The 16,113-nt window shown below is 38.8% G+C and overlaps 1 protein-coding gene across 1 annotated transcript in view; it reads right to left on the bottom strand.

Annotated features, from left to right (window-relative positions):
• The window catches only part of WDR72 (WD repeat domain 72), a gene marked incomplete at both ends in the record, with an annotated part of 110,060 nt that overhangs the window by 33,272 nt on the left and 60,675 nt on the right, over positions 1-16,113 (bottom strand). The window lies entirely within an intron of this gene.

The raw sequence follows: 16,113 nt of genomic DNA on the forward strand, positions 1-16,113 counted from the left end.
GATAATGTTGTCAGCATTAACCTCTCCAGTGTGGTGAGATGCCAAACCTGCCAGTACTCGATTTCTAAAAGAAACAGAAAATTTAGCAGTAGAGCTTTATCAGTACACGAAACTGAACAAGAATGCTTTCCTTATGTCAGATCTACTTTCTTTTTATATTTAATCCTGGAACTTAAGGAAAAAGAAAGGAAAAAGAAAATCCCAAACCTATCCTTACATAAGGGCGGTGTAGAAGAATAGAATGCATGTAGCAGCTATTCACTATATACTACAGAAAGTACCTCCTGGGTTCATGTTCCTACTTCACCATCTTCACTAGGCTATCTGAGCATCTTCTAGGAGTACAAGCAGGTGATGAAACTAACATCTATCATATGAAAACAGTGCAGGCATCTGGTCTTTAGGGCATTAGTGATAGGTATCTCAAGTGTGACAGAAGTTGAATTTTTTCAAGAATAGAAAAAAAAATCTTCTGTAAATATTTACTAGAATTTGAGAAAAAAAAATCCCCAGATGTACTGGAAAGTTTTCTGTATTCATTACAATTTGAATTTTTTTTTTTTTTTTTTTTTTTTTTTTAGTACAGTACAATGCAAAAAGTGAATCTAAAATAGATTACTGAAGCAAAATAAGATACTTACTGGATCTAACTGTGACTCAAAATAAAGCATCTGCTGAAACACTAGATGTGGACCAGGAATAAGAAGAGAAATTTTGAACAATGCTTTTCTTACATTTCAGAATTTGGAAATCTTGTGCTGATTAGTTTTACACACCATCCAAATATGAAATACCATTTCTATTATTGTTTATCTGCTTTGAAACAACAGTGATATCATCATCATATGAGCACAGAGCTAAATAAAGATTTCTGTGAGGAAATAAGCTATTTGGGGTTTGACAGTATAGTCCAAATAAATAAAATAAAATAAATCCAGGATTATTCTAAAATACAAACGTGTTAAAAGGGTTCTGAAAACAAAAACAAAAACCAGGTTAGCAACTTTTATGGATTACAGGTCCTTCATGTGCCTTTGAATTTGAACCTGTAATACTGAACACATTAGGCCACACTGAAGTTGTACTTTCCCATTTTTTTTTGACACTTTTACCAGCATCTGGCAAAAATCACTGGGAGGAATGCAGTGATGCCTTATAATTTTCCCCCTTTTCAAGTCTGCAATAGTCATACTAGTGCTCTCCTCCATAATTTCAAAAGTATGGAAGTAATTTATTTATTTATTTATTTATTTATTTATTTAATTTAAGAAAACAAAACCACATACAAAAATTTCAGCCAGGACTATTCTTGGCTAACATCTTACAACAATTTTATATGGAGTTCTGTCTATGCCTTATATAGTAGGCTAAGTAAATCATGTAAGAAAAGGCTGTTATAGATCACTATATTTTATTTACAAACTACAATTACCCTATTCTACATTTGAAAGCTCAAAGAACTATTGAGCTGAATGATGTTACGTTACATTAAAGAGAAAAGCTAGATTCTGGATTACATAAGAGACATAACATGCAAATGGATGCATACAAATCTTTTGTATATATGTCCATGTATACTTATAAAAATGTATGAAGGTAGAGATTGTGCTCATCTGTATGTGCACTTCCACATCCTGAAATTTAACAGTTCTGTTCATGAACATTCTACATAGTGATGGACATACATATCTACATACAGTTCAATATTTTCTCAATAAGCTTAATAGGCAAGAATAGTGTCTTTTGTGTCATTCTGTATTTTTTGGCTGATGCAGATGTTTTACTTTTTTATTATTAGAGACAAGAACTGCTCAATTGTGTTGCTCTGCTAAGTGGACTTTAGCTAGACTCAACTTCAACACTTACAATAAAGCCTTGTATAAAGTACTAAGTACCTCTACTTTTCAGTGCACTTTTTTTTTTTTTTTAAACAATCAATAATACTAAAGCATTTAACTTGTCTTATTACCAGATAGTTGTCGTTCGCTGTTTAGTTCAATGTCTGAGTTGAATTTCTATAGTAACTTGTTTAAGTTAGGGGTGTCAGATATTCTGAAATTCAAGGATGGAAACTTTTCAAACAGGTACAGACTATGTTCAGAAACAATTTATGTATATTCAAAATGATTCAAAAATGTTGTATTCACTTGCTTTATGCATCATATAAGTAAATAAATGTGTGGTTTCAGCTGAGATAATTGTCCTCCTAGTAGCTGGTATGGTGCTGTGTTTTGGATTTAAGATGAGAATAATGCAGATACTTTAGCTGTTGCAAAGCAGTTCTTACACAAAATCAAGGACTTTTCAGCTTCTCATACAGCCCTGCCAGTGGGGAGGCTGGGGGGACACAAGCTGAACAGCTGACCCAAACTGACCAAAGAGACACTACAGGATCACAAAATGGCTGAGGTTGGAAGGGACCTCTAAGAATTATCTAGTCCAACCCCCTACTGAGCAGGATCACACAGAGCACACTGCGCAGGATGGCATCCACGTGGGTTTTGAGAAGGAGACTCCACAGCCTCTCTGGGAAACCTGTTCCAGTGCTCTGTCACCCTTGCAGTAAAGAAATGCACTCTCATAATCAGACAGAACATACTTAGCTTCAGTTTGTGCCCGTTGCCTCTCATACTCTCACTGTGCACAACTGAAAAGAGACTGGCTCCATCCTCTCGACAGCTTCCCCTCAAATATTTATACACATTGATGAGGTCTCCCTCTCATTCTTCTCTTTTCCAGGCTAAACAGGCCCAGTTCTTGCAATCTGTCCTCGTACAACAGGTGCTCCAGTCCTCCAGTCATCTTAGTAGCCCTCCTCTGGACTTGCTCCAGTGGTTATATGCCCCTCTTGTACTGGGGAGCCCAGAACTGGCCACAATACTCCAGGTGTGGCCTCACCTGGGCTGAGTAGAGGGGGAGGATCACATCCCTTGACCTGCTGGCAACACTTCCAAATGCACCCTAGGATACCATCAGCCTTCTTGGCCACAAGGGCACATTGCTGACTCATGATCAGCCTGCTGTCCACCAGGACTCCCAGGTCTCTTTCTGAAGAACTGCTTTCCAGCATGTCAGCCCCCAGCCTGGAGCGGTTCTTGGGGTTATTCCTCCTTAGGTGCAGGACCCTGCATTTGCCCTTGTTGAACTTCTCGAGTTCTTCTTCTCGGCCCATCCCTCCAGCCTGTCAAGGCCCCTCTGAATACCAGCACAGCCCTCTGGGGGGTATCAGCTAGTCCTCCGAGCTTTGTGTCAGCAAATGTGCTGAGAATACACTCTGTTCCATTGTTCAGGTTGTTGATGAATAATTTGAACAACACTGGACCCAGTACTGACTCCTCAGAGAAACAGCTAGCTACAGGCCTCCAATTAGACTCCGCACCACTAAGCACAACCCTCCAAGCTCTGCCATCCAGCCAGTTATCAATCCACCTCACTGTCCACTCATCTAGGCCGCACTTCCTGAGCCTGTCTATGAGGATGTTATGAGAGACAGTGGACAGTGTCAAAAGCCTTGCTGAAGTCAAGGTAGACATACCATACCATACCATACGGCATCATGCTGAAAAATAAATATGGAGTGGCTGGCCAGGGAGCGGAGAGAAGGGCAGGAATGGGACCGCTGCTCAAGGATCAGTTGGTCATCATTCAGCAGGTTGTGAGCAATTGCATTATGCATCACTTGCTTTGTACAATCTTTACTTACAATTAATTATTTCCCTTCCTTTCTTGTCCGATTAAACTGCCTTTATCGCAACCCATGAGCTTTTACCATTTCTTTTCCCCCAATTCTCTCCACCATCCACATGGCTCTGATGCTTAGCTGCCTGCCAGGTTAAAGCACAACTCCTTTTGGCGCTCAATGTGGGGCCGAAGGAGTTGAATCACAGAATGTTAGGGATTGGAAGGGACCTTGAAAGATCATCTAGTCCAATCCCCCTGCTGGCACAGGAACACCTAGATCACGTCACACAGGAATGCATCCAGGCAGGTTTGAATGTCTCCAGAGAAGGAGACTCCACAGGCCCTCTGGGCAGCCTGTTCCAGCATTCTGTCACCCTCACCATGAAAAAGTTTCTTCTCATATTTAAGTTGAACCTCCTAAGTTCCAGCTTGTACCCATTGCCCTCTGCCTTATCATTAGATGTCACTGAAATAATGGCAGATCAGACCAGAATGTGTTAAAATAAATTTGTTATAAGTATTATATCAGTTAATAGCTGCTGATCACAATGTTGATTTTTTTTTTTTCCTCACAGGGTTGTTGTGTTGGTTCTCAGAATTGTGTTGCATATTACTGTTCCCTGTCATGCTGTTTATAATTTTTGAGGGCTGGTTTAAGGTTATTATTTTGCTGTACTGCGTAACACTAGTTTACAAAATGATAAAATTACCAGTCAATTCTGGTATTTCTACTCAGCACTGCTGTCATCACTATCAGAAACTATTAATAATTACAGTCTTTACATTGTCTCCTCACAGAGCCAGTCTATGGGGGGGAAGAGGGCACAATGGAACAAAGGGGGACACTTTCCTCCACTTCCTCACTCTTCCTTTCTCCTTCACCTCCTCCTTCCTAGAGAGGCCTCTTCAAAACTCTGAATATCGTTGGGATGTTCAAACCAGCATGTTACTATCGCTATGTCTCCTGAATGCGTTTCAGGCTTTATTTAAGGTTAAACAATTATTCAAAAATCCCACCCAGAGATGTGTTCTGAGGCAACACAGTTAGGAGTGGCAAAGAGCATGAGAGTATGATAGGCCCCTGCGATGGGCCCCGCCCGCAGCCCTGCCACCGCCATAGGCCCTGCAGCAGGCACTGCCGCCGTGACGGGGCCCTAGCAACAGCTCAGCGACCTGCGACGGGACGGGCGCTGCCCTGTGTCTTGCCGCCGCCATAGGCCCTGCGACGGGCTCTGCCGGCGCGACAGGCCCTGCCGCAGTCCCGGGCCCTGCCCCGGGTATGTGAGCAGAGAAAATAGCGATTTTAAAGGGAGAATAAAAACAGTAACGTGGATCTGGTGATTACAAAGCATCAAGACAGCCCAGAAAAAAGCTAGATGGTGTGTTGTTAAAAATACAAAGTACTTTGCTACTACATTGTTCAACTCTGTTGTTATTATCACAGGCCTAATCTTCAATACTCATAATGAATGCCTATACCTAGAAGTACTTTTTTACCCCCAGCAGTCTGCTTCTCATAATGGACACATAACAGAAAAATAACAACTTCACACATATTATTAGCGGAGATAAGTCCAGATGAAGAGTTGTGCTTAGTACTAAAGCATCCTGAGATTCCTTTTTCTATTGTTTTATTGATAACCTTTGTATAGCAGCTGGGTGAGTGGAAAAATGGAAAATAGTGCAAACAGGGCCTGTAAGTTGCTTGGCAGTTCAGCCAATTAGCAACTGAGAATCTGAGCACTAAAATTCTGGATATTGCTTAGTTAAGATAATGAAAGTACAAACTTCAAAACCTAACCTAACTAGGGTTCAAACAAACAAAAAATACCACAAAACCAGACAACTAAAAAATAAAAATAATAAATAAGCCAGAACAAAAAAAACAGCAGGTTTTGTTCTTTCTACATTTCTGGTTAACATTAAGACTTATGTAGATATAGCTTGGTGAAAATAAATTCTGGAACAAGAAATCAAAACATTATGTTGTAACCTACACACTTATTTTCCATATTTTGTTCACATTTTTTCCATGTCTAAGGGAACACAGTGACTCTGTATATTCAGTCAGAAAAGGCAGGATCCAAACTAAACTATATATATATATATATATATATAAACTATAATTGAGGATAATTAAGTATATGAGATAAATTGGTGCTGGGAACTGGCCATGACCAGTTGGGTGCAGCTGGCTTGGAGCTGTGCCGCAATTGTTGTTGGGCATGTAGTTTTGAAAATGCCATCAGCTGCCATTTAAAATGGCACTTCTTCCAAGCTCAGGATCGGTGCATCCCTGAGTAGGAAATTGGTGAAGGGGACCAGGAGACCTGCATGGATGAGCAAGGAGCTCATTGACAAGATCAAAAGGAAGAGGAAAGTCTATGAAATGTGGAAAAAGGGCCTGTCCTCTTGGGAGTATAGGAGTATTGTCAGGGCCTGCAGGGACGCAACAAGGAAGGCTAAAGCCTATCTGGAGATGAAGCTTGCAAAGGAGATAAAGAATGATAAGCGTTTTGTTTTGTTTTTGTTTATGCATGCAAACAGTAAAAGGAAGACTAGGGATAATGTAGGTCCCCTGCTGAACAAGGGGGGCATCCTGGTAATGGGGGACACTGAGAAGGCGGAGATACTGAATGCCCTCTTTGCTTCAACCTTTGCTTCAAAGACCTTCCCGTCTCCCTGCCCCCCACCAAGGACTCCTGGACCCTGGAGGGAGGAGAAAGAGTCTGGGAAATGGAGAGCTCCCCTTCTGGTTGAGGAGGGAGTGGTTTGGGAGCCTCTAAGTGGGATCAACGCACACAGATCCATGAGTCCTGTTGGGATGCATCCACATGTGCTGAGGGAGCTGGTGGATGTGATCGCCAAACCACTCTCTATCATCTTTGAAAAGTCTTGGAGAACAGGAGAGGTGCCTGAAGACTAGAAGATAGCCAATGTCACTCCGGTCTTCAAGAATGGCAAGAAGGAGGATCTGTGAAACTACAGGCCAGTTAGTCTCATCTCTGTCCCTGGAAAGGTGTTGGAACAGCTTGTTCTGGATGCCGTCTCCAAGCAATTGGAAGAGAAGAAGATTATGAGGAGTAGTCAGCATGGATTCACCAAGGGGAAATCATGCTCAACCAACCTCGTTGTCTTCTATGATCACATCACCAGCTGGGTAGATGTGGGGAGAGCTGTGGATGGCATCTACCTTGACTTTAGCAAGGCTTTTGATACTGTCTCCCACGACATTCTGCTAGCAAAGCTGAGAAAGTGTGGGATAGAGGAGTTGACAGTAAGGTAGGGTTGAGAACTGGCTGACTGGCCAAGCTCAGAGGGTGGTTATTGGTGGCACAGAGTCTGGCTGGAGACCTGTGACTAGCGGTGTTCCCCAGAGGTCAATGCTGGGTCCGGTCTTGTTCAACATCTTCATCTATGACCTTGATGAGGGAAGAGCGTCCACTCTCAGCAAGTACACTGATGATACAAAGGTGGGAGGAGTGGCCGACATGCCAGAAGTCCGTGCTGCCATTCAGCAAGACCTGGACAGGCTGGAGAGCTAGGCAGGAAGAAACCAAATGAAGTTTAGCAAGAACAAGTGTAGAGTCCTGCACCTGAGAAGGAACAACTGCATGTATCAGTACAGGCTGGGGGATGACCTGGTGTAGAAGAGCTTTACAGAGAAGGACCTGGGGGTCCTGGTGGACGACAGGTTGACCATGAGCCAGCAGCATGCCCTAGTGGCCAAGAAGGCCAATGGGATCCCCAGTGGGATCCTGGCATGCATTAAAAGGTCAAGGGAGGCGATCCTCCCCATCCACTCGGCCCTGGTCAGGCCTCACCTGGAGTACTGCGTCCATTTCTGGGCTCCCCAGTACAGAAAAGACAGGGATCTTATGGAAAGAGTCCAGCGGAGGGCCACAAAGATGATACGGGGCCTGGAGCATCTTCCCTATGAGGAAAGGCTGAAAGATCTGGGCCTGTTCAGCCTTGAGAAAAGAAGACTGAGAGGGGATCTTATTAATGCTTACAAATACCTTAACTGTTGGAGACAGAGGGATTTGGCCAAACTCTTCTCAGCAGTTTGTGAGGACAGAACAAGGGACAACAGGCAAAAAATGGATCACAGGAATTTCTGCACCAATATGCAAAACAACTTCTTCACAGTGAGGGTGATGGAGTGCTGAACAGTCTGCCCAGGGAGGTTGTGGAGTCTCCTTCTCTGGAGATATTTGAGGCCTGTCTGGACACCTACCTGGTCAATCTGCACAAGGGAACCTGCTTTGGGAGGGAGATTGGATCTGAAGATCTCTTGAGGTCACTTCCAGCCCCCACAATTCTCTGATTCTGTGATTCTCTTAGGCTCGGACTGGAAATTGTGAATATGTTCCTGAGCTCCTTTATTTTTTTGTTTTTAAACTTTTATTTTTTTTTTTAATTTTTTAATTTTCAGATGGTAGAGCACTGTACTTTTGTCTTGTCCTGAAACATCCACAGCTTAATAAAAAGTCACAGTATTGCTGGCCACTGCACCTACACTTGAAGACCTGTGGTACCGTGATTCTAAAGAGGAGATTGAGAAGGGATCTTATCAACCTCTACAAATATCTGAGGGGACAACGTAAAGAGGACAGGGCCAAACTCTTCTCAGTGGTGACCAGTGATAGGACAAGGGGTAATGGGTATAAATTGAACCACAGGTTTCATCACCATATGAGGAAAAACTTCTTTATGGTTTGGGTGACAGAGCACTGGAATGGGCTGCCCAGAGAGGCTGTAGAGTCTCCTCTGGAGATACTCAAAACCAGCATGAATGCCATTCTGTGGAACATGCTATAGTTGACCCTGCTTGAGCAGGGGGGTTGGACCAGATGATCTCTGGAGGTCCCTTCCAACCTCAACCCTTCTGTGATTTTGTGATCTAAACACTGTTTGACTAAGAATAATTCGCGTAAGGACATTCACAATAATGAAATAAGGTATGACAAGTTGTGGCTCTTCAACAAAAGCGTAAAAGACAGAGGTGACTAGCCTCGCACCCAAAAAGCTAGGAACACTGTTTTAAACATGAAGTATGTGCAGTTCCTTTATTTATTTTGAAGACTGAACTCAGAATCAGCTTTAAATTTTTCAATCTTTCATTTCACTTTGCCCAATGAACTTATAAATAAAGTTAATCAGTAGAGGGATTAAAATGAGACAATAACAACTTTATGCCTGCATTAACAGTAAAAGAAAAAGCATCTACCTTTAAAGATCTAAATAGAAAGTTATGAGAATTTTTCCTGGTCAGTATATAAACACTGAAAAAACAAAACAAAACAACACACACAAAACAAAACAAACAAACAAACAAAAAACAACAAGTAGAAAATGGCCCAAACTATATTGTGCATTTGAATTTAGAATACATGTCATCCTTAGTCCCTCCCTGACCAGTGTCCTACAGCAATTCTATCCTTCCTAATGTTTTGGAGGAGTCTGAGATGGCGCCTGTACAATTTGATTTTGTGCAAAAATACACACTAAATCTGATTTCTGCTACATTAAGAAGTTCTCTGGTAAAATATATGATGCATGGAATGAAATAAGCTGTAGTTCTAGAATGAGTCTTTAAGCTGGCTTCCTTTAGTACTTGACCACTAATATTAAAGACTACTGGATCAAAATACAGTTTTAATTGGATATATAGGAGATGATACAGTGGTATAGATAAACCACAGGTTAGATGCTAAAATATAACATTGATTTGTATTCTTTTACTGGAAATATTTGTAATATGAAACTAAGATGTAATACACTCATTTTTAATGCATATTCAGTATAGAAGAAAGCTACTGCTGTCACCAGCATGTATTTGTCAAATACTAGATTAATTTGTTTGCTGTTTAAAGGACTATAATGAGATTACAGATAAATCTCACTCAATAGTGATGAAATTTTGATTATAGTGTCATTTCTTACATTGCTAGTTACTAATGCAAGTGCATACCAAATTGGTCAGCCAGATATTTTTTAAGTGACCTGAAGTCTCATAGTTTAATGAGCTTTTTTTAGTTGCATGAACTTGTCCAAGACCAAAGTAAAAAATGTCAGTTTTGTCTACAAAAATTGCTCTTATTGGCCAACACATCTGTGATAATATGAACAGAGTGAACAGAAAAAGGAAAATTCATTTTGAAAATACTGTAACATTCTTATTTCCTGGGAAAATAAAGCAAATATAAAAATCTTCCTTTGAGCAAAATATTATGTTTCAATAGTGTGCAGTTTTACCTTACTGAATTAAAACACTCACTTTGGCCGCAACAACCCCATGCAACGCTACAGGCTTGGAGCAGAGTGGCTGGAAAGCTGTGCAGAGGTTCTGGTGGTGCTGATTAATTCTTGCCTGATGCACTCAGGTGGCCAAGAAGGCCAACGGCATCCTGGCTTATATTGGGAATGGTGTATTCAGCAGGACCGGGAAGGTGATTTTCCCCTTGTATTCTGCTCTGGTGAGGCTGCACCTCAACTACTGTGTTCAGTTTTGGGTCCCTCAGTACAAGAAGGACATGAAGTGTGTCCAGAGAAGCTGGTGAAGGGAACACAAGTCCTGCAAGGAGCATCTGAGGGAACTGGGGTTGTTTAGACTGGAGAAGAGGAGGTTTAAGGGAGACCTTATTGCTTCTACAACCATCTGAAAGAGAGGTGTGGGGAGCTGGGGGTTGGCCTCTTCTCACAAGTAACTAGTGATAGGACTAGAGGGAATGGCATCAAGTTGCACCAGGGGAGGCTCAGGTTAGAAATTAGGAGACATTTCCTCACAGACAGAATAGTCAGGCATTGGAACGGATTGCCCAGGGAAGTGGTGGGATCACCATACCTGGGGATGTTTAAGGAAAGGTTGGCCTGGTGTAGAGTGGTGGTTGGACCAGATGATCTTGGAGGTCTTTTCCAACCCTATTGATTCTATGATTATCCATACAAATCTGTGATTCTGCAGGTCTCTGTGATAATACTTTGTTCCAGAGGGAAATTCATAATATTTACTTAGGAAAAGGTTGAAGTGTTTGAACTTCTTCCCTCTTGCTGCCGTGATGTTGACAGCTTTGATATGACCTGGGAGAGCATCTGATTTTATTTAAACTGCAATTCGTGTAATCACTTTTTTTTTCATCAAGTAGTATCATACTTTTAACATTTTTTTTGAAAGTCTATCTTTTAACATATAAGTTGAGCATCTCTAATTAACTACAGTAAACCTTCTGTATCAATAATCTCCAAATGCCTTCCTGTAACAAATCTATAAATAACTTCCTTAAATTATTTTTATTCATTGCATTCCTCTCTAACTAAACTTGTACATTTACTATCCTTTTTCTTTAAAACATTTCAACGTTTATATAATCCTTGGTTCTATTATTCCCACCCCTATTACCATAAAAAAAAGCCTCCTAACATTTTTTCCATACAACAAATTCTATAGCTTTTCTTGCCATTCAGCTTAATGCAGAACAACAACAACAACAACAAAATGCATAGAAAACTTCAAGGCAGCCATAGTAGACAATGTTTCATGCCAAGGAAGTGTATATACTAAGACCATTGGCAGCGTTGTGCGATATATCAAGGTCCAAATGGAAGAGAATTTCTGATGAGTTAGAAGAGAGAGAAGCAAGACCAATGCAGAAATCAGAAAGACTGTGCAGCTAGAGAAGAATGCTGAAAAGGAAGATGGCACTGTAAAGGGATAAAGCAGCCTGGAAGAATCCAGGTGGAGGACATAACATGCAACAGGAGAAGACTATTAGACTGGAAAAATGTGAGAGGCACCAGAGTGGAAAAAGCCAAAATTCAAACCAGTTGAAAAGTAACAACTACAAGAAAATATGAACATAGTGTTTAGTTCAAAAGTTGCTTTACAACCAAAAGTTTAGAAATCCTTCAAAAGAGTAGAGAGACTATATAGGAAGAGGGTCAATTTTAACCTATTTAATTTGAAATTGTACTTGTTTTAACCACAGGTGCTGTGCGACTCTGAAAGTGATTTCAGTTTACACATTTTGGAGGCTCCATTTATGAAAACAGTACCTGGAATCTAAAGATTTCTTCATGTCAAATTTTTTTTTTTTTTTTTTTTACCGAAACCTATGCTCATCTCATGTAATCTATTAGTTCTGTGGCACTTACTTTCTGCCTGTGAAAATACAAGCTCTGGAGTCATACTCCAGGTCTTCATAGGTGAAACTGAAAATAATCACAATACTCTTGAAAAACTGAACTAGTCTGAGAAATCAGGAGGAATTAACCATTGCTTCCTGTACAGCAATAAAATCTTTAAAGCAGTATTCATGGAGTAAACTATCTTAGGTTCCTTCAAATATTTGCATGCAAGAAAATAGCACTACGATTGTGAATTTCACAAAGAGATAAAAGCTAGCACAAATCCTTCACTTGCTTTTCTTTAGGAAATCTGTCATAATGAAAGGTGAATCCCATTTGTTCAGTTTTCTTCCCAATAACAACTTGTATTTTTCCTTCATATTATTTGAATGTGCTTACAAAAAGAGGATTCTGTCTCATACTCTTTGAAACCCATGCTGTTGGGTTCTTACCAGTTTTTACATTTAATCATGTCTTCTCACAATTTGGAATTGACAAAGTTCAAGACAAAATAATGCACTCTGTCAAAATTTCCTCATTTTCTTGTCTATCTGCCAACTAACATCAAAAAGCTGTATCATGCCAGAAATGGGATCAAATTCTGTTCCTGGATTTTTTTTTTAATCAGCAGCCAATTTTCTGGATATGACTTCCACTGGAAAATTTTCACCCTGTTTACACTGGAAATTTTTCACCCTGTTTACATTGCCATGTTTCTATTACAGTATCTTTTTCTTCTCTATTTTATCTGGATTTCTATATTTTAACCTCAATTCCTTTGCATCCATAATCTTCTCTTTCATTTTTTTTTTTTCCTCCTTTTATTTATGCATTTATTTTTCTGCTTAAGTGATGTTCTGGGACTTAACTAGACACCTTTTCCCAGATCTTATTTGATTACTTGATTCATGTTGGGTATGGAACCCAGCAACAGCAATGCAAAGAGTTTCAAAAGACTGAATATTATGTTTCAAAATCCAAACTTGAAACTAACACAGTAAGGGAAATGTAAAGATGTGAGGACAGATACATTCATCTCAATGTACAGTGAATTCATCAGATGTTCAAGATCCCTGGGTGCGGAGTGTTCCATCAGAACAGAAACAATGCAAGTTATATTAATGTGTGGTTACATTATCAAATGTCTCTGACACCACTAAAAGTTATTTCTACATCAATCAGGCAACAAAGGTCAAGTTTTCTATTAAATGTAATCATGGTGATATCAATGGTACAAATTTGTTTGTTTAAATATAGAGTCAAATCTCATACTTGGTCTAATATGAAAAGGCAGTAGGCTACAGGAAGAAGACAAGATAAAAGAAAGTATCAGACAGAAGCACATCGTTTGTACTTATCTGCACTTTTCTGACAAAACGTTAAGACCTCAGAGGCATGCTAGAAGATTAATTTGCTATACAAAAAGGCACCATCACAAAATGATTTCCTAACAAATATGCATAAATTTCACATAAAAGTATGCAACCAGACTGGTTTCTGAAATGGAGACAACAGAAGTATTTGCAAGCTTCCACTGCAAGACACTGCACTTTGTAGCAAACAGAAGCTGTTATATCTTGTCTTTCATTGATTTATCATTACTGACCAAAGAGGAGTCCTTATTTTAACAAAACATTAAGGTGTAGATAAGACTCTGACAATTCTTGACACACTGAACTCTGAAATTCATATTTGAGTGTTAATTTTGTAATGGTATTTATCACAAGAAGCTTGTTTTTCCTGCAAGAACCAATTTAATTGAATAATTCAAAGTGCTCCAAAACCACATGCAAAAGATGAGGTTATAGTTAATAGCTTTCAAATATACTTAAAATCTTAATCATTACTTTAATCATACTTAAATTAGTATTTTTTATGCATTAACCAGAACTTTTTGCCAGCTGAAGTGTGATTTTTCACTAATCTAAGATGCAGTTAAAATAATATACTGTGTTTACAAATAAAGCTGGTATGTTGTGTTTGCTGTTCACTTTTCCAACTTTTGGCATTCCTGAAATGTGTACATCAATTCCTCTATTTAATATCTGAGCATAAATATCAAAAACACATTTATCCTCTCAATTTTCCTAAAATGCAACTGAATCCAGTTATTCACATTTAAAAATAAAAAATAAAATTAGGTACAAAATGCCAGAAAACTTGTATGCTTGACTGCTATCTCAGGTAATATAGTTTCAGCTCCTTCTGCATTAGAAGAAATAGACATTCAAGGATGGCACATATGACACTGCTTCAGTGCACTGGCTAAAAGGAGATTACAGTTCTACACACAACACTTATCTGGAGGTGAGAGAAACTAGTTTCTAAGTTTTGCAAATATTCTAGCACTTAGAAATATTTTGTGATTTGCATTAAGAGTGAAACATCTTCTGTAAATGAATTTGAAAAACTCACTGCAAAACACCTTGAATAAGCAATTCAAACAAGATAAGCAATGAATTAATGTTGAGGGAGCTGTGGGTTCAAATGAACTACAGGAGGTACTATCCAATTTCTTTGTATCCAGTCACTGGGCTATTGAATGAGATTACCACCATTTTTCCTCTGATCTAATAAGTTCTGCATGTGTGGATTTGTACCAGGTATATATGTCATAAGATCAAATATTTAAAATGAAAGATGAATAAAAGGATGTCAGCAAATTTATTTCCTCTTAGTTTACGCAAATAAGGGTAGATAAGATCCTTAAACCCACCTCTTCTGACTTAGCTGGCAGTGGAAAATGATACCACAGTGAAATCTGTTAGATGGTAGCATTAATGTAAGGTTACTAATGTTTAGGAAAAAGGCAGTAAAAGATTAGTGCAGTGTCCTTTTTCAGAATTATGATGAATGTCAAAATCAAACAAACAAACAAAGCAAGAACCAAGCAACCAAAAAAAAACAAACAACAAAACAAACAAACAAACAAAACAAAACAAAACAACAACCAAAAAAAGCAGGGAAAACTTCAGTTTCTCTGAAGAACTTAACCAAAGCTCACAGATAGCAATCATGCCATTGATATGAAAATGTTTATCAGTATATTTGGAAAAGGCCCAAAATGATCATATCACTGACATTAACAAAGAAACTACATCTAGTTGCATTTATATTTCCTTTTAACAACTTTTTCCTTTTAATAGTTCCTATTAGAAAACTGTAAAAGCCAAAATAAGAATACTTGTGCTACTTACATAATATGATGAATAATGCAATAAGTTAAAACAGTAATGGAAATGAGAAAAAAAAAAGAAAAACAGTATATCAAATACTCATAGCGTAACAACTCTTTCCTAGTGTTCCTATCTGTTTCAGTCTGCTCCAGAATACATTGCTGAACAATGATAATTAAAAAAAAAATAAAATCCACACTGCTTTATAGGTTCAAGTATGGAAAAAAAGCTATTTCCTAACCACTATAGGTACACATGAGTGTTGTGCTCACTGTAACAGAAGAATTTTCTAGTTTTCTCTTGATTAACTTGCAAAAAATAGGGTAAGGAAAAAAAAGACCTTTTTTTTTTTTTTTTTTTTTTTTAACATTACGTGCAAACAAACACGTTCCCCTTTCAGAGGCTGGAAATCTAGAGTAGCTGCTCTCAGTTCATAACTTTTGTGAGCCTCAATACTCAAGCAGAATTAAATAGCACTTGACTACCAGAATCTTGTAATCATTCCAGCACTCTTTACATAAGAGACTTTTTTTTTCCATCTAGTATAGGAGGGTTTGAATCAAACCCAACACTTAAACACATCTGCAGTTTGCAGATGTCTGCATTTGCAAATTCTAGTTAATCCAATTTTTGTTGTAATCCATATCAAAACACTGCATTCGAATGCAGCCTGAAAATTCAGAAATTTTGAAATCAAGTCCAGGTATGAACTTTGTTGCTGGGGATGTTTTTTAGTTATAAAGCAACTTATCCCAAACTGCATAGAACTAGAATGATTCAATGCTGTTTCCAGTGTAAACAAATTCTAAATTCATATATGACAATTATTCAAAGTGTTTGTAGTTTGTTGTATTCCAACAGCCAAAATTTTAGGGTCTGTACTGTTCCATGGCCTGAAACAAGTATGACTAATAGCTTTTAGCATTCTGGAAGAAGCAAGTATGCAATAATTTTATATGACAGACACATACTCAATGAGATTATAAATTAGTTTCCCGAGAGAAGGCTCACTAATAAGATCAGATCAAAAATTCAGGTCACTTGATTTTATGACTCAGCTAATGTGGTAAAAAAAAGTAAAACTTCATAATATAAATTCAAGTTCAATCTTTTTTTTACCATAAACATT

The sequence above is a fragment of the Netta rufina genome, assembly GCF_964035555.1.
Source record: "Netta rufina genome assembly, chromosome: 11".
Lineage (NCBI taxonomy): Eukaryota > Metazoa > Chordata > Aves > Anseriformes > Anatidae > Netta > Netta rufina.